The sequence below is a fragment of the Lethenteron reissneri genome, unplaced genomic scaffold (assembly GCF_015708825.2).
Source record: "Lethenteron reissneri isolate LAM-NWPU_2019-01 unplaced genomic scaffold, ASM1570882v1 scaffold_1640, whole genome shotgun sequence".
NCBI classification, from domain to species: Eukaryota; Metazoa; Chordata; class Hyperoartia; order Petromyzontiformes; family Petromyzontidae; genus Lethenteron; species Lethenteron reissneri.
Genome location: NW_026891378.1, coordinates 4,604,255 through 4,628,572, shown reverse-complemented (window position 1 = coordinate 4,628,572; position 24,318 = coordinate 4,604,255). Strand labels below are relative to the sequence as shown.

The 24,318-nt window shown below is 48.7% G+C and overlaps 1 protein-coding gene across 5 annotated transcripts in view; it reads left to right on the top strand.

Annotated features, from left to right (window-relative positions):
- LOC133339151 (zinc finger protein OZF-like) overlaps positions 1 to 24,318 on the top strand; it is a 62,811-nt gene that overhangs the window by 27,627 nt on the left and 10,866 nt on the right. For 4 of the 5 annotated variants that reach the window (XM_061547289.1, XM_061547291.1, XM_061547290.1 and 1 more), the window contains one exon: positions 17,221 to 17,310. The gene's annotated coding sequence lies outside the window, so the exon portion shown is untranslated. Of the gene's footprint in view, positions 1 to 12,613; positions 13,859 to 14,051; positions 14,158 to 17,220; positions 17,311 to 24,318 lie in introns of those variants that run through there. The other variant, XM_061547287.1, reaches the window with a different exon arrangement.

The window sequence follows — 24,318 nt, the reverse complement described above, 5'->3', positions numbered from 1 at the left end:
CCCGCTGCGACGCGAAGGCCTGGGTATCCGGGACCTCGTCAACTCTTGCAGCGGCGCACGCAGCCACCTGCCCATCCCGCTGGAGGAGCAACTCTGTGTGCAGGTAATGTGCCGCCCCCAGCGAGGAAAGGTTAGCTTCATCTTTGACGTGGATGGCAATCCTCAGTTCCCGAGCCAGCAGCAGCAACTTCTCAAGCACGATGGAGTCCAGGCCCACATCGTCCATTCGAGGATAGGCTGCTTGAGCCAACGCCATCAGTGCACTCTGATAGGCAAGAGGTGTCTCGTCCGCCTCCCTCCTCCGACTGGCGAACCGATGTCTTGTTTCGGATGGAGGTCCATACACTAAGGCCATCCGATCGAGGGCCTCCTGCAAAGTGGAGCGTTGCCTCCGTGGAATAAGGAGGAACGTGGCCAAGGCCACGTCGTCCAAGGCGGAAGGCAGGGCTCGGAGAGCGATGTCGGCAGACCACCCAGCCGTCTCGGCATTTGCCACGAAACGGTGTGAAAAAGCAGCCCATTCCCCCCCCCTTTGCCGTGAAAACCTGCAGCGAAGGCAAGCGCTGTTGCAGCGCCGGGATGTAGTCCCCCCTTGAAGACAGCAGCGTCCCAAGTGCAGTATTTGAAGCATCTTCCGGCGGCAGAATATCAGACCAAATCGGCGGGCACCTACCCGAAAACTCTGCTTCTCCCGATGTAAGGCCGCAGATGGCGGATGTGACGCGGGCCACCTCTGCCCCCTGACCTCCTGGGCGGTTGACGTCATTTCCCCCGGAAGCGGTGACCCCCCCGGCGGAAGTGACGTCATCTCCGGCGGCCGCATTCCCGGCGGAAGTGACGTCTCCCCCTCCGGAGGTGACGTCAAAGTTTTGCGCGGGAATGGCGCGTTTCTCGGCGGGAACCCGTCCCATCCTCCGGCCTGGTACTCCACCCGGCGCTCCCGCTCCCCCCAGCGTGAGCTCGTCGAGGATGGAGGCAGCGGCATGGAGGAGATCGGCCAGCCGGGCATGGGCCGACTGGATCGCCCATCCCGACGTCGGCGGACTCCTGGAGGGCCCCGGAGAACCCGAGCCCGCCCCCGCAGACCCGTCCCCCGGAAATGGCGCTCCCGCCTTCGGCTCAGCGTCTCCCTCGACGTCCTTCTCCTGGCCCTTGGTGAGCGCTTTCTGTCTTGTCTCCATGTCGGCGAGGTTCTTTGGCCGCTTCTAACACCAGTTGTAGTATTCTTGAATGAGACAGAGACTTCGTAGAGGCCACACGCTTTTATTCCAATAACACTAGTCCTCCGGACTCACTGGGGGGAACAGTCCAACCACACAACCTAGGGAGGTACAGCCTCCGGCTCTATTCTCATTACTCTCCTTCCCTAACCTACAGCTACTCTGTTACTCTCCTTCCCTAGCCTACAGCTACTCAGTTATTCTCCTTCCCTAGCCTACAGCTACTCAGTTACTCTCCTTCCCTAGCCTACAGCTACTCAGTTACTCTCCTTCCCTAGCCTACAGCTACTCAGTTACTCTCCTTCCCTAGCCTACAGCTACTCAGTTACTCTCCTTCCCTAGCCTACAGCTACTCAGTTACTCTCCTTCCCTAGCCTACAGCTACTCAGTTACTCTCCTTCCCTAGCCTACAGCTACTCAGCCCACTCAGTCCCAGCGGGGCGGCATCCTCGAGGCTTGGGGGTCCAGGATCTCCGGCCGCACCTCCTTCAGCTTCTCGTGAGATCGACCCCTCCGCTCTCCGGGAGCCGTCTTATATCCCCTCTCTCTGAGGGGCGGGGGTGTCTCGGGGCCCTGGCTCTCGCCAGCCCCCTCCCCTCAGAGCGGTTCCAACCACCTCTCGTCCCTGCCGGTCCGGACAAGTCCAGACTGGTACGTACCTCTCCCCTAGCTTGTGTGACCTGTGTGACCTGTGTCAACCTTGGTGTCAACCTTGACCACCACACTACTATAGAGTCAGTAGATACTACTATAGTCAGGAGATACGACTGTAGAGTCTCTAAATACTACTTTTTCTATTGTATGTGTAATGTGAGGATCTATCCGGCTCAATGACGTATCACAACTCGTCATGATGATTGGCTCTGCCGGTCCTGGTCTATAGCCAATGGGGGGAAGCTTAGGGGTGTGGCCCTGACGTAATGGAAAGGTGACAGCTGTAAGTAGAGGATTGGTTCTGCTGGCTTTGGCCACAGCCAATGGGGAGATGAGTCAGGGGCGTGGTCCCGGGAGCCTACGAGGGAGCCTGGAATATTCCATGGAGGCTAACCAGGATTGGTGGAAACGTACCATGTGACCCGGGTATTAAATATGGGTGGAGACGAACGACACGTGGTCAGAACGGGAACAAACGGAGGAAGGGGCCACGCGTGAGCAGGGCTCCGGGTTGCCACGTGGCAGTGCGTCTCTCTATCTATCCCTCTCACGCTGCCTGCCAGCAGCGTGAAGGAACGCTGTAATGCAAGTTGAATAAAAGACCGGATTCCAGAAGTCACCTCAACGACCTTTATTACATATGTAGGGTGTGTAGCTATATATGCCTGCAAAATAAATAAAATGAGCAGGGGGGGGGGGGGTGTCGACAACATTTGGAAACCTTTATATAAACTCTTTACACTCATCTTCTTGGATCTTTCGGTAAAGTCACGTAGAAGGGAAATAATAAAATAATAATAATAAAACGTAATAAAATAATTACACTCACTTTATATTACTTTTTGATTCAGGACTTCAGAAAGGCTGTTATAATTTTATTGATGGACAAATATACAAACGGAACGCCGGGCTTTTATAATAGCTTAGTATTTGTGGACGTCAGTTTAACATATAGGCTTTCGTGACCAATATTCAAAAGAGTGTTTTTTGGGTTGGATCGCGTAAATATATATGTGTCGTTAAAACCCGCCAAAATTTACAATCTAAGTACGACGTTTCACCAGTAATTACAACTAGCTTCATCAGGCGACAGCCAGATTTGTGGAGAAGTCTGTTTCGTTCCTTATATAGAGGCCTAGATGTGGTGACTTCGCTTCTACGCTCTTGCGCAAAGTGGGGGGGGGGGAATTACTGAGTCAACGTACATTATGCACGTGCATTATGTGAGCCCTTTGATCAGATAGCTACCGCCTCAGTGCTGCGTGGAAGCGAATCATCAAATCAAGCATTTAAATGCATGCCTATAAAGGGCAGCATACTTCAAAAGGGATTACCGTTGGTACGGCTATTTTAATACACAAAATAGGACAAGATCAAGGACCTCGCATAATGCATATGCATAATGTACATTGACTCAGTAATCCCCCCCCCCCTCCCCGACCTTGCGCAAGAGTGCAGTGGTGTGGTCACCAACCACATCTAGGCCTCTATATAAGGAACGAAACAGACCTCTGTTGGGGCCGCTGGTCCCCGAGGTCCCTCCCGGCTGCGTGCTGATGACAGGGGCTCCGCCGTTTACCGACCCTTCGCTGGTCTGCGACCAGCTGCTGCCGTCGCTGGGTTCATCGCCCAACGGCTCCCCTCCCTGGTCCGCCCCTCCGTGAGCTCGTGTGAGAGGCATAGCTCGCCGCCCGCTCTCGTTCACCTGTAAATGCTGCATTCTCTCTCCACCAATCCCACGCTCTGAACGGGGGTCAGGGGTCGGAGGGCGAATGACGCTACCCTCACAGACGCACTGGGGAGTCGGGCCGACTCCCCAGGCCAAGTCCTGGTCACCCTCGGGACGACCGGTGTCCTCAGCCCAGAGCGCGAACACCGAGTCATCAGAGTGGCGTGTGTGCAGGGGGTGTACGGTGGCGATCGGGGTGCGCCGTCGCAGAATCGCCGGGGTACTGTGAGGGTTAAACATCCGCATAAACAATCGGTCCCCATCTGCGTTTACCAACGTGGCGGATCCCACGACCCCATACCGTTTTGCCAGCTCCGGGTGAGGAGTTAGTATTGCCTCTCCTGATGGTGGGAGCGCGGGGTCGGTGTTGGATGTTGCCACCGGCACCAGCATCTCGGTGAGCGGCCCGATGGTGACTGCCGTCGCCAGGATAGCGGCCACAGGTGCGAAGCGGGGGTGCGTTGGCTCTTGTCCCAGGAACGGAATCCGCTCGCCGCTGCTCTCCATGGTGGCGCATCGCTGGCGGGGTTGCACGTTGAGCCCCAGCTTTTCTAGGAGGTCGGTACCTGCAATACACTCGTGACACAACACACTCGACACGTAGAACTCCTGGGTGCACATCTGGTTGTCTATGCGGACCTCTAGGGTGGCTCTCCCCAGTAGCCCCATTCCGGCTCTGCTCGCCGTGTGCAGCGCGCGGTCCGGGGCCTGCAGGCGGCTCACATCGACCCCGATCATGCTGCAGTGCGCTGCGCTCACGAGCGAGGCCACCGCCCCCGTGTCCAGCAGGATTCGGGTACGCTTTCCGTTTACCTTTCCTTCCACCAGCGACGTGGCCCCCGTAATTCCCGCCACCAGTTCCCGCAGCCAGTCGCCAGGAGTCGCCGCGCTCTTGGGTGTCGCCGCTGGAATCTGTGTGGAGATCACTCGCTCGCCGTTATTCTCATTGTCGTCGATTTGTGTCGGGACCGCGTCGGTTGCACCCCTAGTTGGTCCGCGTTCTAGGGGGCGTTGACGTTTAACCCCCGTGCATGTCTAGAACGGGCGAGTTCAGGGCAATCTCTCATGAGGTGCCCCCGACGGTCGCACATATAACATGCCCGGGGAAGGGTGGCGGCTCCATAGTGGGCCCCTTGCCCGCTTCCTCTACCCCCAGTACGTCGCTGCCCAGACCCTGCTTCTAGTCGGGCTACCCTTCCAGTTAACTCCCCCACCTCGGACTGGATGGTCTCAAAGGATGACTGCAGCTTGGTCATACCCCGGCTCATTTTGTCGTCTACTTGGGTTACCCTCTCCCCTACTTGGGTTATCATATCTCCCATGCTGGCCTGTAACTCGGCAACCCACCCCGGGGTTGTCTCGCGGGGTCTCTGGGGCTCTCTTGCCCGTCTCCTTATTGGGCTGGCGGGCTCCTCCTCCTCGTCAGGGATCAGGCTCGCCACGGTGCACTCCTGTCCCGACCCTCGGAGCTGCGCGCATTCGCTGGAGAGCTCCTCACACTCAAGTGCACGCTCGACCAGGGTATCGAAGGGGAGGCCTGCACTACCCCTTTTGGGTTGCCACCACGCGGTGCGAGCTAGGTACCTGAGCAGCTTGTCTGCAGCTAGCGCGTCAATGACCTCCTTCGCGAACTCTGGACGGGCGATCCGGGTTAGTGATCGCACGTCCTCGGCGTAGTCTCGGAAGTCCTCGCCGGGTTGGCGTCGGCGCGCCTCTAAGGCCGTCTTTGCCCATATCGCGTTACGCGTGCCGAAACGCAGGTCTAGTCTACGCATTAGTTCCTCTAGTTGGGTTTGCACGCTTTCGGGTAGCGCCTCTACAAAGTCGGCTGCCTGCCCATCCAGGTTCAACGTAAGTTGTCGTAACGCCTGCGCGTCCGACCAGCCATTAAGCTCTTTAGCCCCTATGATATTGCGGGAAAACGCTTTCCATGTAGGTGTCCCCTGGCCGGTGAACACATGTCTTACCTTTGTGTGGAGTAGCGCGCCACCTTCCCGTGAAGATGTGAGGGTTCGTACGACTTCTGACACCATGTTGTTGGGGCCGCTGGTCCCCGAGGTCCCTCCCGGCTGTGTGCCGATGGCAGGGGCTCTGCCGTTTGCCGACCCCTTGTTGGTCTGCGACCAGCTGCTGCCGTCGCTGGGTTCATCGCCCGACGGCTCCCCTCCCTGGTCCGCCCCTCCGCGAGCTCGTGTGAGAGGCATAGCTCGCCGCCCGCTCTTGTTCACCTGTAAACGCTGCGTTGTCTCTCCACCAATCCCACGCTCTGAACGGGGGTCAGGGGTCGGAGGGCGAATGACGCTGCCCTCACACCATGTGAGTCCCTGCGGCGATAGACGGAGCGGGTACCTGTGGACGCACCGACCCCCCCCCCCCCCCCCCACGCTACGAGCGCACACACCTGCACACAGCACCACGCGCTTCATTCACTCGTAAGACCACTAGAGGCTGCGCCGCTGGGTTATTAATGGTTTATTCTCTGCGACTACGCTTTACTGTTGAGTCGGTATCGATCGGCGTGGCAGGCCTACGTTATCGTCCCTGGGTCTGTACCCGATCTATTGGAGGGATATGTTCTAGACGGCTCTAGACTCTCTAGTCTCTTTCCCAATACCCCCTTTCCACTTACAATTAGGTGCCCACGGCGGTCCGCTGATCCCGTCCTTGCTGCGTACCTCGATGCGTCGCACGGACGTCCGGGTCGCTGGGCTGGAGAGCGTCTCGTGGCCTGATTCTGGAACAAGAGAGTGATCTACCCGTTTTCGCCCCCCTTTTATCGTCCCTACATCAAAGAGATGCCGCCCCGCCTGTTGTTGTGCCCTCCCAGTTTTTCTTTAACAATAGGCGTGCGCCAGTCAGGGCGCGTGCGGCGGTTCCGGGGCACCTTTGCTATGCTAATAAGATGCGCTGCGTGTTGCGGCGCTTATTGTAATTACGCTCCTCCATAACAATGCTTATGCGCAGCGCTTATTCTAATTATGCTCCTCCATCACAATGCTTATGCGCGGTGCGTATTCAAATTAGTCCTATACTTATGCCCCTCTGCCTGCCCCATCGATACGTGCGTGCGTGGGGTGCGTTTCAACCGCGGGGGCCGAGTGGCCCCTCGCCGCGACCATGCAATCTTAATGCCGGTCACAGCGCCACGGTGCGAATCAGCATCGGGGGAGGTCGTCCAATTCCCTGGCCGCAGGAAACCGTGAAGATTATCCCGGTAAGGGCTGCTCGGGTGAAAACCGGTCAGCCAGGTGACCTCCCCTCGGAGCTCTATGGGGGGGGGGGGGGGGGGGGGAAATGCGTGCGGGTGTGTTTACGTGAGGTGAGGGGGAAGCGGGGCTGGCTCCGTCGCTTGGTGGTGGTGAGGTCGTAGATGGGGCGCCCGCCGAGCGGCTTCGTGGCGGCGGCATCACACCTCCACAAATCTGGCTGTCGCCTGGTGAAGCTATTTGTAATTACTGGCGAATTGGCATGTTCTGTTTAAGTCACAACCCTTACTAGTTGGCTTTGTCGGATGGCATAATTATATATTCACGTGATCTAACCCAAAAAAAACTCACGGATTTGTGTATGTTTATGTTGTGTTATTTTAAGTGAAGACAAGTTTTGAAATTTATATATTTTTTCCACCGGGCAAAGTTGGGTACTTCCTCCTAGTGAGTTCTATAGTTTTGCATCAAACTAGGACCCACGTACTGTGAAATAGAAATGGTAGTTGCTGATACACATCTATCTGGGAAGCGTTGAAACCTGGCTGCTTATGAGAGACTAGAAACCCGTTAAGACTAGAGGTTCGTGTAAAAATATGTTTTTGTTTTTGGAGAGATAGATAAATAACAAGCTCACATCTGGTCAAGAATGTGAAAATATGACCGATTTCATAATAGCCTCGGTTTCACTGGATTTTAATTTCTGTAGAAAATCATGAATAAAATCCGTAAGTATATTCCCAGAACGTTTACTGAGGACTGTGTGTGTGTAATGTGTGGAGCGGTAGTGCAGTGGGTACCGTGCTGGACTATGAACCTAGAGACCCGAGTTTGGTCAACACCAGTGACGATTATCTGAACCGGTTCTCGGCTTCTCTTAGGTCAACTCGGCCTCAAATGAGTACCTGGTGTGATGTGTAAGCATTGCCACTTGGTAGACAAAAATGCACCGGTCTTCACTGATACGTTAATTGTTTGTACTCTGTAATGGCTGACACCCCTGCCTGGCCTCATGACTTAGAGACCCTTAACTCGTAACTTCTTGGTCACGTGACCAAACTCAACACCATCATATCAGGAAGTTCCTGTGTAAACACACCCCCATATCTGCCGTGGGGCAGAACACTCCCTGTCTGGTATCTAGGAGATACCACTGTTTATAAACAAATGTCATAAACAAATGTGCAACAAACTTCGATGGGTTAACTTATTTGTCCATATCTTTGCGAGCGAAAAGTAGCACTGTCTCACCTATAGGCCTAACGAAAGTTCTTGCGACACCTTGCTTCGCTACCATAACCTCAAGCTTTCAAGCTTTCCCATCGGCACTGGTAATCGTCTTGAGGATGCGGCCCATTGGCCACTCATTCCGTTTGACTTGGTTGTCCTTCAGTAGGACGAGGTTACCTTTTTGGATGTCTGGTCTGCTCGACTGCCACTTGCTGCGCACTTGAAGTGTCGCAAGGTACTTGTTTTTCCAGTGATGCCAGAACATGTAGATGAAGCTCTGCACTTGTCTCCATTGGCGTCTGTAGAGGCCTGCTGTGCTGACCTCCTCGGTGGGTGCTCTGAGCATGTCTTCTGGGTAAGAAGTGTAGCAGGAGTCAAGATGAATGGTGACTGGGTCAGTTGAGATGGGAATCAGGGGTTTTAATTATAGCTGAGACCTCAGCCACGAGAGTGGTCAAGACCTCGTGATAGAACTTGTGGACCCGACATCACACAGCATGGAGACAAGAATGCGTCGAGCATTCCCGACTATGCGTTCCCAGGCTCCACCCATATGCGAAGAGTGAGGAGGATTGAAGATTCACGTGCAGCCTTGGTCACAAATGTATTTGCCTACAGAATCATATTTAACATTTTCCGTATTGATCTTAAGCTCTTTACATGCTCCAGTGAAATTGGTTCCACAATCAGAACGGAGTTGCTTGGCTGGCCCTCTGATGGCGAAGAATCACCGGAGTGCGTTTATAAAGCTTGAAGAGTCTATGGACTCGATGACTTCGATATGCACTGCTCATGTACTCATATAGGTTCACAGCACTGCCCAACATTTGCTGTTCGCGAGCCCTTCTCTAGAACCTACTAGCAGGTTCCCGGGCTTCCCTCACGTGTCCCCTCTGTAACCTTTCCCCTACATCCCTCTCTCTGGTTTGTCACGTGACCTGCTGTCAGCCAGGGCTGCTGCAACTGCAGATCCCCTTCTCTGCCAACATACAGCGCTATGCTACGTAGTGACCAATTCTATGTCACTACACTTGATTTTGCGCCAGGCTGTATAACAATAGCCCTGTGTGTCCTGACTTTTGCCTCCCCCTGTATAATAGCTATGTATTCCTTGAATTTTCGCACACACTGTATAACAATAACCCAATGTCTCCTGACATTGGGCCAACCTTTTTAAAAATAACTGTGTGTGTTCTGACTTGTTGGCCACACTGTATAATAACCATATGTGTCTTGACTTCTGGTCTACCTTGTCAAAGAATAACCTTCTGTGTCCTGAATTTTGGACCACCGTGTATAACAACACCCCAATGTTACTTTATTTTTGGGCCACCCTTTATAATAACCCTATGTGTCCTGACTTTTGAGCCATCCTGAATAATAACCTTATCTGCCATGACATTTTGACCAACCTGTAGCATTATAACGTTATGAGTATTGACTTTGGGGCCACCCTGTATAATAATCCTGTGTCCTTACATTTGGACCACCCTGTATAAAAATCCTGTGTTCTGACTTTTGGGCCACGCTGTATAACGACTCTCGTGTGTCCTCACTTTTGGGCCACCCTGTAAAATAACCCTATGTGTCCTGACTTTTTGGCCACCTTGTATAACAACTACCTTATGTGTTCTAACTTTTTGGCAGCCCTGTAGAACAATAACCCTATGTCTTCTGACTTTTGGGCCACCCTATTGTTATAACCCTGGGTGTCCTGACGTTTTGGCCACCTTGTATAACAATAACTCTACATCCTAACTTTTAAGCCAACTTGTATAACAACAACCCTATGTTTCAAAACTTTTGGGCCACCCTGTATAACAATAACCATATGTCTCCTGCCTTTTGGGCCACCCTGTATAACCATGTGTGTCCTGACTTTTGGGCCACTCTGTATAATAGTTATATTTGTGTCCTGAATGTTGGGCCACCTTGTAGAATAACCCTATGTGTCCGAGCTTTTGGGCAAACCTATATAACAATAATCCTGTGCCCTGATGTTTTGGCCACCTTTTATAACAATAACCCTGTGTCCTAACTTTTGTGCCAAATCGTGTAACAATAACCTTGTGTCCTGACTTTTGTGCCACCCTGTATAATAACCTTGTGTGACCTCACTATTGGGCCACCCTGTAAAATAATTGTACGTTTCCTGACCTTTGGGCCAACATGTATAACAGTAACATATGTGTCCTGACTTTTGGGCCACACTGTCTAATAATAACCCTATGTGTTTTGACTTATGGGCTACCCTGTAAAACAATTACCCTCTGTATCCTGACTTTTGAGCCACCCTGTATAACATTCACCCTATATCTCCTGACTTTTGGGCAACCCAGTATAATAACCCTGTGTCCTGACGTTTGGGCCACCCTGTAAAACAGTAACGTATGTGTCCTGACTTTGAACCACCCTTTATAACATTAACCCTATGTCTCCTGAATTTTGGCCCACCCAGTATATTAATCCTATGTGTTTTGACTTTTGGGCCACCCTGTATAATAATAACGCTATGTGTCCTGACTTTGGGCCACCCTATAAAATAACAGTATATGTCCTGACTTTTGGGCCAATATGTATTACACTAAACCATGTGTCCTGACTTTGGGCCCCCCAATATAATAAAAACCTAATGTGTCTGACTTTTGGGCCACCCTGTATAATAACCATGTATATCCTGAATTTTGGGCCACCCAGTATAATAACCGTATGTGTCCTGACTTTTCGGCCCCCCTGTATAATAGCTATGTGTGCCTTGAGTTTTGCCACACCCTGTATAATAATAACCCTGTCTCCTGACTTTTGGGCCACCCTATATAACAATAACCGTGTGCACAATCCCATTTGGTTCTTCTCCCTCCTTGTACACCTCCACTGGAATAAACTTCTCTTTTACTCTTTTACATTAAACAGCACTGCCCATAGACTCAACTCTGCTGATAGATTCAACACTGCCCATAGACGCAATGCTGCCCATAGATTCAACACTGCCCATAGATTCAACACTGCCCATAGATTCAACACTGCCCATAGACTCAAGACTGCCCATATACTTAATACTGTGAAGGGAGTACTCTCTGACCTGAAATTCTTCATCGGAGATGACCAAATCCCAACAGTGTCTGAGCAGCCGGTAAAAAGCCTTGGAAGGTGGTATGATGCAAGCCTGAAGGACAAAGACCAGGTGCAACAGCTGCGCAAAGACATCAGTAGTAGCCTTCAGTCCATCGACAACACCCAGCTACCTGGAAAGTTAAAGGCCTGGTGTCTGCAGTTTGGTTTCCTACCCCGGGTGTTGTGGCCCCTAGCAGTGTATGAGGTTCCAATCTCAACAGTGGAGAAGATGGAAAGAGGAGTCACAGGCTACTTAAAGAAGTGGCTCGGAGTTCCACGATGCCTTACCACCATAGGCCTCTATGGAGATGGTGTCCTCAAGCTGCCCCTCACCAGTCTAACAGAGGAATTCAATTGTGCAAAAACCAGGCTCCAGATGACACTGAATGAATCTCGAGACTCAGTGGTGAGCAACAACGCGCCGACCTTGGCAACTGGGCGCAAATGGAGGCCAGGAAAAGCAGTCCAGGAGGCAACAGCAGCTCTCAGACATGCTGACATTGTGGGTCATGTTCAACAAGGGAGAGGAGGCCTTGGGCTAACGAGCCGTGCTTCTTGGAGTAAGGCCACAGCACCAGAGCGGCGGAAGATGGTAGTGCAGGAAGTACGCCATCAGGAGGAGGCTGCAAGGTGGGCCAAGGCAGTCTCTCTTGCCAAACAGGGACAGTGGACTCGATGGGACAGTGTGGAGAAAAGGAAGATCAGCTGGAAGGATCTGTGGGCCATGGAAGCGAGGCGGTTGAACTTTTCCATCAGAGCAACATATGACGTCCTTCCAACACCAGTTAATCTTCACCAATGATATGGTGAAGATCCGGACTGTGCCCTCTGTTCCATGCCAGCCAACCTCAGGCACATTCTCACAGGGTGTAAAACAAGCCTCACCCAAGGACGCTACACTTGGCGTCACAACCAAGTCCTTAAAAACCTTGCGTCCGCCCTGGAGGACAAGTGAGCTGCCACCAACTCCCTACCACCCCCAGCAGCATTAGGGGCTAAACCACCGAAGAGCGGCTCTACACCATTAGGGCGAGACCAGCTGCGCTTGGCCCGCGACTGGAAAATGCTAGCTGACATTGGCCGGCAACTTGTGTTTCCTCCGGAGATCGCAACCACCACCCTAAGACCTGACATGGTGCTCTGGTCCCGTTCGCTCAAGAAGGTCTTCATCATCGAGCTCACAGTACCCTGGGAGGACTCAGTAGATGAGGCTTATGAGCGAAAACATCTGCGCTATGCCGATCTAGCTGCCGAAGCACGGCATCATGGCTGGAACACAGAAGTCCGACCAGTGGAGGTGGGCTGCAGAGGTTTTGTGGCAACATCTACAACCAGACTGCTTAGAGACCTGGGAATTAAGGGCCAGAGCCAGCGTTCGGCAATCAGAGCTGTATCGGAGGTGGCAGAAGGCAGCAGTCAGTGGCTGTGGATGAAGAGGAAAGACCTCAGCTGGGCCCCGAAGTGAGAGGGCCAGGAGGTATGCGGTCAACAATGCTTGACTCAGGGAGGAGGACGCCCCTGCCATGCATAGTCCCATGGGATGTTGGCTATCAACAACAAGGCAACTCCTATGACTAATTGGGAATGGGACGCAAGCGTAGGATTGATCACCCTGTTGCTGACCGCCTTTGGTGAGGGTGTATAGTATGAAAGGCCGAAACACTCTAGGAACCAAAGGTACACTACTGACGATGGGCTCCCTAAATTTCACCAGGCTCACTGTTCATGAACTCTTGGAAGTGCTTGCACAAAGGATAGTAACATCTCATCCTGTGTTCTTGGAATCTGTCCATAGACTCAACACTACCCACATATTCAACGCTTCCCATACACTCCAACGCTGCCAGTAGACTCAACACTGCCCATAGATTCAATACTGCCCATAGAGGATGTGGAGCTGAGTGGACTTGCCCATGACTGGTAACAGTAGTGTCAAGATCGACCTCTGTGGAAGAGGTTCGTGAAGAACACTACTGGGCAGTTGGAGGCAGTCGCCCTCCAGCAACAACGGAAGGAAGAGCGACGCTCACAACGAGCGGAGCACTGGGTGGCTAAAGCACAGACAGTTGGCACAGTAGGGGGCACAAGGTGGTGCACCGGCCAGTCATCTCAATCAGTCAACCCATGACACCTGGGTATGCACGCGGGCGTTTGATATTTCACGTGGCCTTAGCCTGGAACAAGTGCCACTTAGTGACGAATTGCGGTTGTTGTTGTTGTTGGTGCTGATACTGATGATGGTGTTGATGATTATGGTGGTGTTGATGACGATGGTGGTGGTGATGACGATAGTGCTGATGATGATCGTGTTGATGATGATTAAAGTGGTGTTGCTGATGGTGGTGCTGATGATGGGATTCATGATGATGGTGCTGCTGATGATGGTGTTGATAATGATAGTGCTGATAATGATAGTGCTGATAATGATAGTGCTGAAGCTGATGGTGGTGCTTATGATTATAATGATGGTGCCGATTATGTTGATGCTTATGATGATAGTGGTATCACACAGTGTACACTAACACGCAATAATGTTCACGTTCTTGTTGTTGTAGCTGAGATTACCCACCCAAGGGATAACTGTGCAACAGAGGAAGAAATGTAAAAGGAATCTAAATCAACTTATACTCTAATACCATTCCTCACCGTGCTCGCCCTCTCACTTTACCACTCCACGTGAAGTCATCGTCGCGAGACGCTAGGGGGTGTGTACTCCGCTAGTGACATCACGTCACCAGTAAAATCATAATTTGGGCAAAGCCACGCGCAATCACTCCATATGAGAGCCTGCTTCATAACATTTTCCATGAAATCTGTTGCGAGTTCATTGTGTTCTGTTCAGCAGCCATGGCCAATCACTCAACGTCAGGGGCTGACTCATTAACATCATTTTTTCAGTCGGTGGGGTAAGCTAGGTATGACGTCATGTCATCTCCCCGCCGCGCGGTTCATCGTGACGTCACGAGATCCCGGAAAGCTGCTCGCCACTCAACTGAGATCCTAGGTGAGAAGTTCAAATCGTGGTGGTCGTGGTTTTTGTTTAATTAGGTGCAGCCTCGCTTCTTCTATTGTTCTCCTCGGGATATCAATTGAGTATAGCAGCGAGTAATGGCATCGATGTCCAGGTTGGAACGTTACAAAGTGTGGCCTAGCCATGCTGGCCTTGCCTCCTGCCATCGCCTGATTGTATTTGCTTATATTTTGTTCATTTTAATTTGTTCTCACCTGGCTGACTACTTTAAAACCATTTTTTTTTATCTCTCATTTTGAGCTATATATATTTCAGAAGCGACCTGCCCACAACGAAGTGGCTTATCGTGTGGAAATTAACAGCAGCCAAATGCTCTAAACTCATGTTTATAAATTTGGAGGGGTAAAGCGGAGTTCAAATCCACGCAACCACGCAGAAAGAGAGACACGCAAACTCCAAATAAACACGCGACACAGACAATCAGATGCACGTCGCACATTTTTCGGATAGTCCAATGGTTTAATAACAGGTCAAATAAAGAGCAACTCTACGGAAAAAATCGCATTGTAAATAAATATATCGTGGTAAATACAGACTTTCGATTTAAAGCTTTCGTGACTGCAGGGATTCATCTACTTGGTTTTCGGTAAAGTCACTTATATATATGCTCCAAGCTCGTGTGCTGTTTCATTCAGACGCTGTCGCCTCGACAGACCTGGTTTTCACCTGAGGACAACTGCTTGCGTTGTGGCCGAAACGTCGTGAGAATTATTTTATGTTTTATTTTTATTATTTTATTTCTTCCCTTCTACGTGACTACCGAAAGAACCAAGGAAATAAATACAGACTTGATGTTTGTGGTAAAATATACCATAAGAATGTGTGGTTAATGCAGACTTAATTTTGCATTGGAATAGGTATCTGTTTGAAAATTGGACTATGTACTTTATTAATTTCTATACATTTTTGTGTGAATTGGTTACCTTTAATCTAATTTGCACTCCTATCGTTTTTTGTATGTCATTTGAACTTCGTTCACACCGTACGTAACCAACCATGTTTGTTTTTGTAACTTTCTGACCCGTCCCAACTGGAGTCGATCCCTAGATCGGCAAAGCCTCAAATGAGCGCCTTGTGCAGTGTGTAAACATCGCCACTGGGGAAACAAAAGCGGTCGGGTGTGGTGCTGGCCATACACCCACTCTTGAACTTATTGTTAAGGCTATATTGGGGGTCTTTGTTGCGGGTAACTGTGTGTATGTGTGTGCAGTGAAATATGCTCATGTGTGTTAATATATTTTATTTGACTGCGAGTGTAAGTTAACACTTAACCTTGTTTTTTTATTTGCATTTTTAGCCTCTTAGTATTACTGGTTTTGTAGAGCGTGTTTTGGGAGTGTGTTAACGTGCTGGGTAGCTAGCACACGGGTTTGTGTATTTTAACGTGTGTTTGTGTATATGTATTTGTTGCTTTGGCTATGCCTTAAATATTCCAGGAAGTAAGCACACTCTGTCAGTGGTTGGCTAGTGCAATATCTTGTGACAAAGTGTGAACCCAGAATATTGTGATTGGTGACATTTGCACGGCTTGGGCAACCCAGAGTCTAAGAGCAGTTTTAGTGCCGGGCATAATGGACTTCCATAGGAAGGTGCAGAGGGAGGGTGGTGATTTTACACAGGTTGCAGTACAGAACATTATTACAACAACATGGACTGAACAAGGATCTCTGCTGGATTGGACGAAGATCTAACGTAATAGAGGTTTTTTGCTCAGTGCAGAAGGGTGGTCAACACATCTACACCTCTATATATGGAACGAAACAGTAAGACTTCTCCACAAATCTGGCTGTCGCCTGATGAAGCTAGTTGTAATTACTGGCGAAACGTCGTACTTCGTTTGTAAATGTTGTGGCTTGGCTCTCCAACACCGGTGTGCTGTACTAGTGATGAATTGGCATGTTCTGTTTACGTGACAACCCTTACTAGTTGGCTGTTTCTGGTGGTGGCGTGTTTTAACGACATTTACGCTATCTAACCCAAAAACCTCTTATGGATGATATTTGTCACGAAAGCCTACGTGTTAAACTGAGGATCTATCGTTCGACCACACTGATTGCCAGATAATGAATATTCAGCTTGCTACACCTGCAGAGAAGAAGCTTGCAAAGCCCCATTGTGGTTTCAGGCCAGGGCAGTTCTGCGCAAATGTCATACAGTGGACCCTTGAATATCACGGGTTTATTTTTTGCGGTTTCTACTTAGCACGGGCAACCTCTTTGCATTCCAATTTACACTTGAGTGGGTATACTGTTCTGGGAAGGAGGGCGGGGTGGGTGAGGAACGCGAAGAAATCGGTGGCACCTCAACCTTTGCCATGCAAGCATTTAGCCTTAACAGACTGTTAGGGCAAGTGCTGTTCGCAAGTAGCACCTATAAAGGTCGGCACGGCACACAAAGGGGATAGGTTACCAGCACCATTCCCGGCCGCCTTTTTCTCACCAGTGGCGATGTTTACACATCACACCAGGTACTTATTTGAGGTTGAGTCGACCTGGGAAGGCCCAGGGCCACTTTAGATATTTCTCATGGTTTTGGGCGTGAGCGGAAATTGAACTCGGGTCACTGGGTTCATAGCGCAGCACGCGAAGCACGACCACTCCCCACTCACGCACACACACACATCATCATCATTGTAAGTAGAGTTTTTCTTCAGTATTTATAATCCTATTTATTGTCTTGTAATGTTTTTTCTATCGAGTTTCTACTTATTTATTTCAATTTTGATGCATGTTTTTGGTTGCCGTTTACCTAACCCTATTGTTTAGGTAAGGCTTAAGTATTTAATATTGCCATTTTGGCTTTCTCGGCACGTTCCAAGAAAGTAACCCCTGCGATATTCAAAGGTCTCCTGTATTTTCTGTTCATCTGCTACAGCACAGGTGTATAGATTTTTTCTTCCAGAAACTAGATCCCTGCTTCATTGATGTAATCAAGGCCTCAGTACCTTGAAGAGGCTTAGGGTTTTGGTTTTTCCTTGTTTTTGATATCCCTGCCCCTCTGCTCACATTCGTTAAGGATTTTTGTGATTTTGGGCAGGTCCGGCAAATGCTGCTTGACAAGGATTCGGAGCCGTTTCCTGTTCAAGTTGGCGTGTGACAGGAATTCCTTCTGGCCACAAACATTACGGTAAGTCCCCGGGTAGCGGAAAACCCGACTTACGGAAGTCCAACCTTTTGGAAATGTTCCCATAAATCGTGTAAAAAAAATCAACATGCGGAAATGTTTGCCTTAGTTATTTAAGCACAAGTAGTCCAGCGCGGTGAGGTTGTGGATGAATTCTAGATTGGAAGCTTTCGTGACTGCAAGGATTCATATTCTTAGGTTTTTTCGGTAAAGTCACGTAGGTGAATACCGCTGAGTGAGGCATAAGGCAGGCAGCATCTTCCGCACTCTCACTCTCAGCCATGCTGTTACATTGTTACCGTGCGTATAATGTTCCTGCCACATCGTCTCGTCACATTCAGTGTCATATCACTGTTATATGTGTTGGATTATGAAATTTTGATAAAAATAATAAAAATTAATAAGTTTCCGAAAAATGCGCAAATCGCAGTAATTATGTTAATGTGTGATTATATGCATAAATTATGATAGTGTGTGTAATTATATGCATAAATTATGATAATCACGGAGATAATCGTAGTAATTTATGTGGATGCTTGCGATTATGTTCATGTGAGCAGTTATGATAATTAGGCTTAGTTTCGTTTATCCAGAGTTGTATCAATCAGGATAACACGATTATCATTGATTAACATTTACTGATTATCCTAGTGTGTTTATGTTATGTTAGGTCTCCAGTTTCATATCTCATCACAGGATAAAGTTCTTAGGAATAAGACAGTTTTGCATGGACTTGGAAAGAAGCACTCGAAGAGTTGGTGTTAAGCAATTTTAATTCTAACAAACATGTAACCTCTACCTTTCCACCAAACATCTCATTAGTTCCCCCATGTATCGATCACAATCGGCGACTGGCCGAGTTTGAAAACAAGCATGACACAATATTCATATGGCGGCAATAAAAACACTTATTGTACCTCGAAAGCGAAGCATACTTCAATTGATTCGTTGGCAAGATTATATCTGTTAACGGAATGTTTGAGACAATGGTGGGTGAGGGCGTGTGAGAGCGAATCTGGCTCTGTTTTAATTAATTCTTCGGCGAGACTCTTATGACAAAGAAACCGGTTTGACAAGATATTCTCTGGGTGCTTCCTTGAGTCTGTGTGTGGGGAAGTGATACGACCAATCGGGAGATTCCTCTGTCCGTGCGGGTTGCAGCCGAGAATTTCTCCGCTGCGAGGTGAGCGGCGGCGCTTGGCGGCGCTCGTTCGGAAGGCTTTGACTCTCTTTCTCCACTGCTCGATTGATTTTGCACGATGCTCGCCGTCGTGTTGCGCGATGATTTCGTCTTCGCTGCTGGACGTCTTGTGGTTCTCACTGGGTGTTGGTGTGTATCAAACACACTGCGCATTCGATAGCTCTTTCTCTCTCTTGGTGGCAGCCCCCGGCTTCTCCACTGCTGGACGATTGTTGAGTCGGCACGATGCTCGCCGTCGCTCTGGACGTCTTGTCTGTTCTCACTGGTCGTTGGTCGGTGTGTGTTTAAACATTCGATGGCGCTGTCCTCCTCCTCACAGCCGTTCGATCAGGCTTTCTCCACTGCTTCGCGCTCTCTGCTTTGCTCACTTGGCGATCTCTGCTCTTCCTGCGGGTTGTTTGCTGGTCGTCACTCTGACGATGAGCGATGCTTCGTTCGTTGCAGGGTGGACGTTGGGTGTCTTTGTTGGCTCGGGAGTGATAGCTGGAATCTCCGTCAGCTTCACTCGCAGCTCGGCGACTCAGGGTAGCGATTCTTCCTAGGTGGTGCAGACCTCAGCTTTCGTTGCATGTCGCTACCCCGTGAACATCGTCATTTCGGATGACGGAAGAGCTTCCTCGTTGTCAGCGTTGAGATGAGAGGGGCCCCGGAGATCTCTGGTGGGGGCCGAAGCTCCGGAGACGAGATGGTGGCCGGAGCCCTGAAGATCTCTGGTGGGGCCGTAGCCCTGAAGATCTCTGGTGGGGCCGTAGCCCTGAAGATCTCTGGTGGGGCCGTAGCCCTGAAGATCTCTGGTGGGGCCGTAGCCCTGAAGATCTGAGTTGAATGGATTTTTCCTCGGCTTATATCGGGAAAATCTACTCAGTTTTTCCGAGTTGTTCAAAGGCTGTGTCATATAACTTTTTCTCTTTGTTCGTGTGCGTTGTGTGCGTGTCCGTCCGTGTGTGTCCTGTGTGTGTTTATGGGAGCTTTAAAGACCAGCTGTGTAATCATTCTGAAAGGAGGGGTGGGGTTTCCTTGCGACGGCGACACCTAAGTTATCCATTAACCAGACCGACGATTCGCGTTCGCACCGAGTTATAAATCATAATCCATGTCTTTGATTATGAATAATATTTGTCGCGAAAACCTACACGTTAAGCGAGCTTGATGATCCCCTCCCTCGCTCTGGGCGTTATATCTTCTGTCTCACACAGCTCAAGTTGTTCTTTGTTTGGAAGTTGAAATGCGACCCATTTGTCGCTCAGTTTCATTGTGACTTGATCTTCCCATAGGAAATGTTATCTGCTTGCGTGCGAGAATCCTGCTGTCCATGCTGCGGGGAGACAAAGACGGCTGTGCTTTGTCGTCGGAACACCCTGCGCATGTGTTTATTTATTAATTTCCTTTCTCGAGTCGTCGCCCGCGCGCTACGATCTTTATGGGGCCATTTCCTGGCATTGTGCCTGCTCCGTGGTCGTTCCTCTCGGGAAGACAAAGACGGCTGTGAGCTGCTCGCTTCCCATGGAGTGTTGCGTGTTGGTTAATTCTGAGAGACTTCTCCGCTCTTAACTCTCCTAGGAGATCCACTTTAATTTCGTACTTATTATTTGACTTCTTGTGATTATTTCATCTGATATCCCGGGCTAGGGAATTTGTTTTATGTTTTGGAGCGACCCTGATGCCATAGTTATTCTTTGATGCTTCGGCCCGGCCGCGTAGAAATTATTTAAAGGTGAATAATGTCAGTATTTAATTAACAAATGATGGATCGCGACCCTGGTGCAGACTGTAGTCTGGTTTCCAATTGGAGTGAGGATAGATAATGTTTGCTTAATCTTCATGGCTAAGTTGGTAACTTTGTTTATCTAACATGGTTCAAAACCCGTCTGTGCTTCTTGTCGTCAATGTTGTTTTCTTTGTTAAGAATATAATTATATATTTCGTGGCCTAGTTTTGTAAAGGCTTTTTAAAGAATGGATGTCATCCTAACCCCCGCTTGCAATTCCCCCCTCCCTTGTTCCTCTTGTGTGAATTTAGGGGAGTTATTATGACCTTTTATTGCCCTCTTTCATGCTTTCTGGCCTTTGAGGCGAGGTATGCGCGCATCTGTGGAAGTGTGGGAGCGGGTTTGTTGCCAAGTTGCCCCGTGTCTATTAAAAAAAAATTATATATGTTGGCAGAATAATTCTTAAAAAAGGGGGTATAGATACAACATCACCCTTAATTGCATTGCAATAATGACTAAAAAAGTTGAAGGTAAATGTAATTGTTTTGTACCATTACCTATTTAATTTTATTTTGTAGCATGTAATTTTGTTTGTCTGTGCTTAGAACTATCTTGTTTTTCCCATGTTTCTCTTTATAGTTTTGATTTGAAGTTTATTTCATAAGTTATTTACGTTTTGTACTTTATTTAACACAATTGCTCTTCGATTTCTTATGGTCACGGCCAACATAAATCTGAGAGGTCTAGGCCTAGCCTCTTGCCTGGTAAACGAATATTCAGAAGTGACTGTTTTCTGTTAATTAATGTTAGAATGTCTCATGGTGTTCGTAAATAATTGGATAAGTATATATTCTATTAGTTTAATTATGGGTAGTGTTAGGATAGATATTCGATTAAATGATATAATATAGGAAGTGCAGAACGTATGTACAGCAATACGATACAGGTCGCGATAGAAAATGGACTATAGCGCGATACAGTACTGAGAGAAAACAAACGAGCAATTGGGTAGGGGCGGCACAACTATGGGATTTTGTCTTAAGTTTTGGAGAAAATGTTCAGTTTCCGACATGGGAAATTCGGGTTACGGATCGTTCCCAGGAACCTAACCCTTCCATAACCCGGGGACTGTCTGTACATTACGATAGCATCTTCAATAGGTACATAGTTTTGAGAACCTCACAATGGCCCTACAAAAATGCATTTGGTACGGTTACACTAAGAGGCTAATCGATGGCTGGTTATAGTTAAGGGATCATTTCCTGCTGGTCAACCATGTTATGTATGCTGATGATCTGGTAATGGCTACTCAGTGCGATGGAGTTAGGGACTCTTGTTCTGTACCTGGAGAATTTCATCATGAGGAGGAGCCTTACATATTTTCCAAAAAAATTAAGGACCTGCCAGGGTATTTCATGTCATCCAACATTCCGCCTGCTCGCCTCTTAATGAGTAATCAGGCAGTTCTACAGGTGGTGGAGGAGCTCCCATACTTGTTATAATAATAGGGTTTTTCCCATTTTTTCTGGCAACAAAACAGAAACCTTTTTACAACGATTCATGTCTGCAATAACCACAATGCTTGCAGTCAAAATACAAACAAAAAACACACTGATAATATATGCATTGTCCTTGAAACTGATTGGTCCACACCAAGGGGCGGCTTTGTTTTGAGCCTCGACCCAATTAGTGCTCGACCAGAGGACGCCAAAAGGCGTACAGCTCAAAGACAATGCACTATCAAAGTAATGAGGGCTCGGGGTGAGCATCTACATCATTGGACCTCCTTTGCCAGTAACAAAATATAATAATTGTGTTTTTCCCCTTTTTTCTGGCAACAAAACTGAAACCCATACTTGGTTAATGTATCCACGACCAGCTCTGGTTTGGCAGCTAAAGTCTCAATTCAAATTAGTCTAGCAACATTCTTTAATTAGCCTATCTAACATGGTGAGTGTTGCATATGTCAGGTTATGAAAATTTGATAAAAATAATAAAAATTTATTGAAGATTCGCGAAATTTATGCGAATGTATGTGATTATGCTAATGGGGGCAGTTATGATAATTAGGCTTAGCTTCGTTGTCCAGGATCGTATTTATCAATCGGGATACTGCAATTATTCTTGCTTAAACATTAATTGATTATCTCTTAGTGTGTTTATGTTAGGTCTCCAAATTCATATCTCAACGCAGGATACAGTTCTTATAAATAAGATGGTTATGCATGAACTTAGGAAAGAAACACTCAAACACTTCTGTGTTAAGCAATTTTAATTCTAAACAAAAACATGACACTCTAATATGCGAACTCTCATGCTTGGAATCATCCATGGTACCATCGGGGAAATTTTCTTCCGCGAGCAGTATAGATAACCATCAAGGATTACGTAATTTCACTTTGGCAACCACACATATCATTAATTCCACCGCGTAACGCGAGCTTATACAACGATAGGAAAAAATCCTTAAACATGCATGCAATGATATTCATATGAAAAGCAATAAGCTAATTATTATACCCCAAAGTCGAAAGTATATGTCAATAGATTCATCGGCAAGATTATATTTTTAACGAAATGTCTTGGAACAATAGTGTGCGACGGTGGAAGATTCGTATCTCTGGCTAAGCTTTAATTAATTCGTGAACAAGGTTTTATGGCAAAGAAACAGGTTTAACACGATATTCTCTCTGTGAGCGTATAGATTCGTGATGAAGGTTTAAAAAGTTTAGTTTACATCGATGAATCTATTGGTAATTTATGCAATTAATTTTTTTCTTTTTTAAGCGACTTAGGCACTTATAAACGACGTATTCTTATCACTCGATGAGCCGCGATGCCTTCACGGCCAGCTGATGGTCCATGCACTTGGATAATTAGTCTTCTTACGATTGGCTAAAGTTGATTCCATTGTCCCCTTTGATAAATTATTGTGCGTCGTGGGTTTGTGAGCGTGGGGGGTAGGATATGAACGGCTTCGGAGAAGTTCCCTCTCGCTCGGGCGTGGCTGCAGTGAGCCGCCGGCTTTCTCTCTCCGCAGCTAGATGAGCGGCATCGGCACGATGTTGTCCTTGAAGAGACTCGGTCGCTTGTGGCGCTCGGTGGTGCCCGGTGGCCCCCGGTGGCGCCCGGTGGCCCCGGTGGTGCCCGGCGGCACCTGGCGGCGCTCGTTCGCTAGTGCGCTGGCAAGCGGCCTCTGCGCTCTGGGCACTGGGCAACGCGCAGGGTTGCGATTTCCGCACCAATTTCCGCAAACATGCTGTTTTCGACCGCATTTTGCGGTAGTTTCTGTGACCCTCTTCCGCACAAATTTCCGCAATTTGCGGTGATTCCTGTGAAGACTTCCGCAAATCGTGACTTCGATTCCCGCCTTTCTCGGTGCCGTACTCGCGCGGTTGGCGCACATATCTTGCGTATGCCCATTTGGCTCTGCTGACTTCTGGAAAAAACGATATGTATATATGAACTATGGATTCCTGCATTCAGACAGCGTTGTTGGTGCGCACGAACTGTGAAAAAATCAATGAGAGCCGCGAGCTCTTGTGCGTCGAAGTACTTGTCGATGCCGTCGATGAAGCACACTTGCCACAAGTACACGACGCCACCGTTGACATGTTTGTCGCCGATAGGAATCCCTACGGTTGCATCTTTCCGGATCGACGCAACCCCCGGCGCTGTGCTCAGGCCCTTTTGCCCAGCCCCATGATGTCTCCTAGCGTCTGCCATTCGGAGCCCTCGCAGTACTCGTAGCGACAAAGGAAAAAAAAAAACTGTAGCATTTTCTTTATTCATATTCTGTCGATATGCAAAACTATTCATCGTCGCTCAGATTGCAGCGCGTTGGGAAATCCACTGGTAATTTTGGCCAAGAGCTCAGATACCCACGCTGTTTTCGATACGCTCAGATACACACGCGTTTCCGCTCAGGTAATATCCTCGTCCAGCGTACGCTCATTTGCCTCTGTCGTAGCTACTTTATACCTCCTGCGAATATATACACTTTACTGCTAACGATTAAAACTTTGGCGCACAGGTCGGTCGGCTGTGAGAGGGCTTTCTCTCTGCAAAACAACATCAAGCCCGAGGAGTGGTTGCTGCTCTC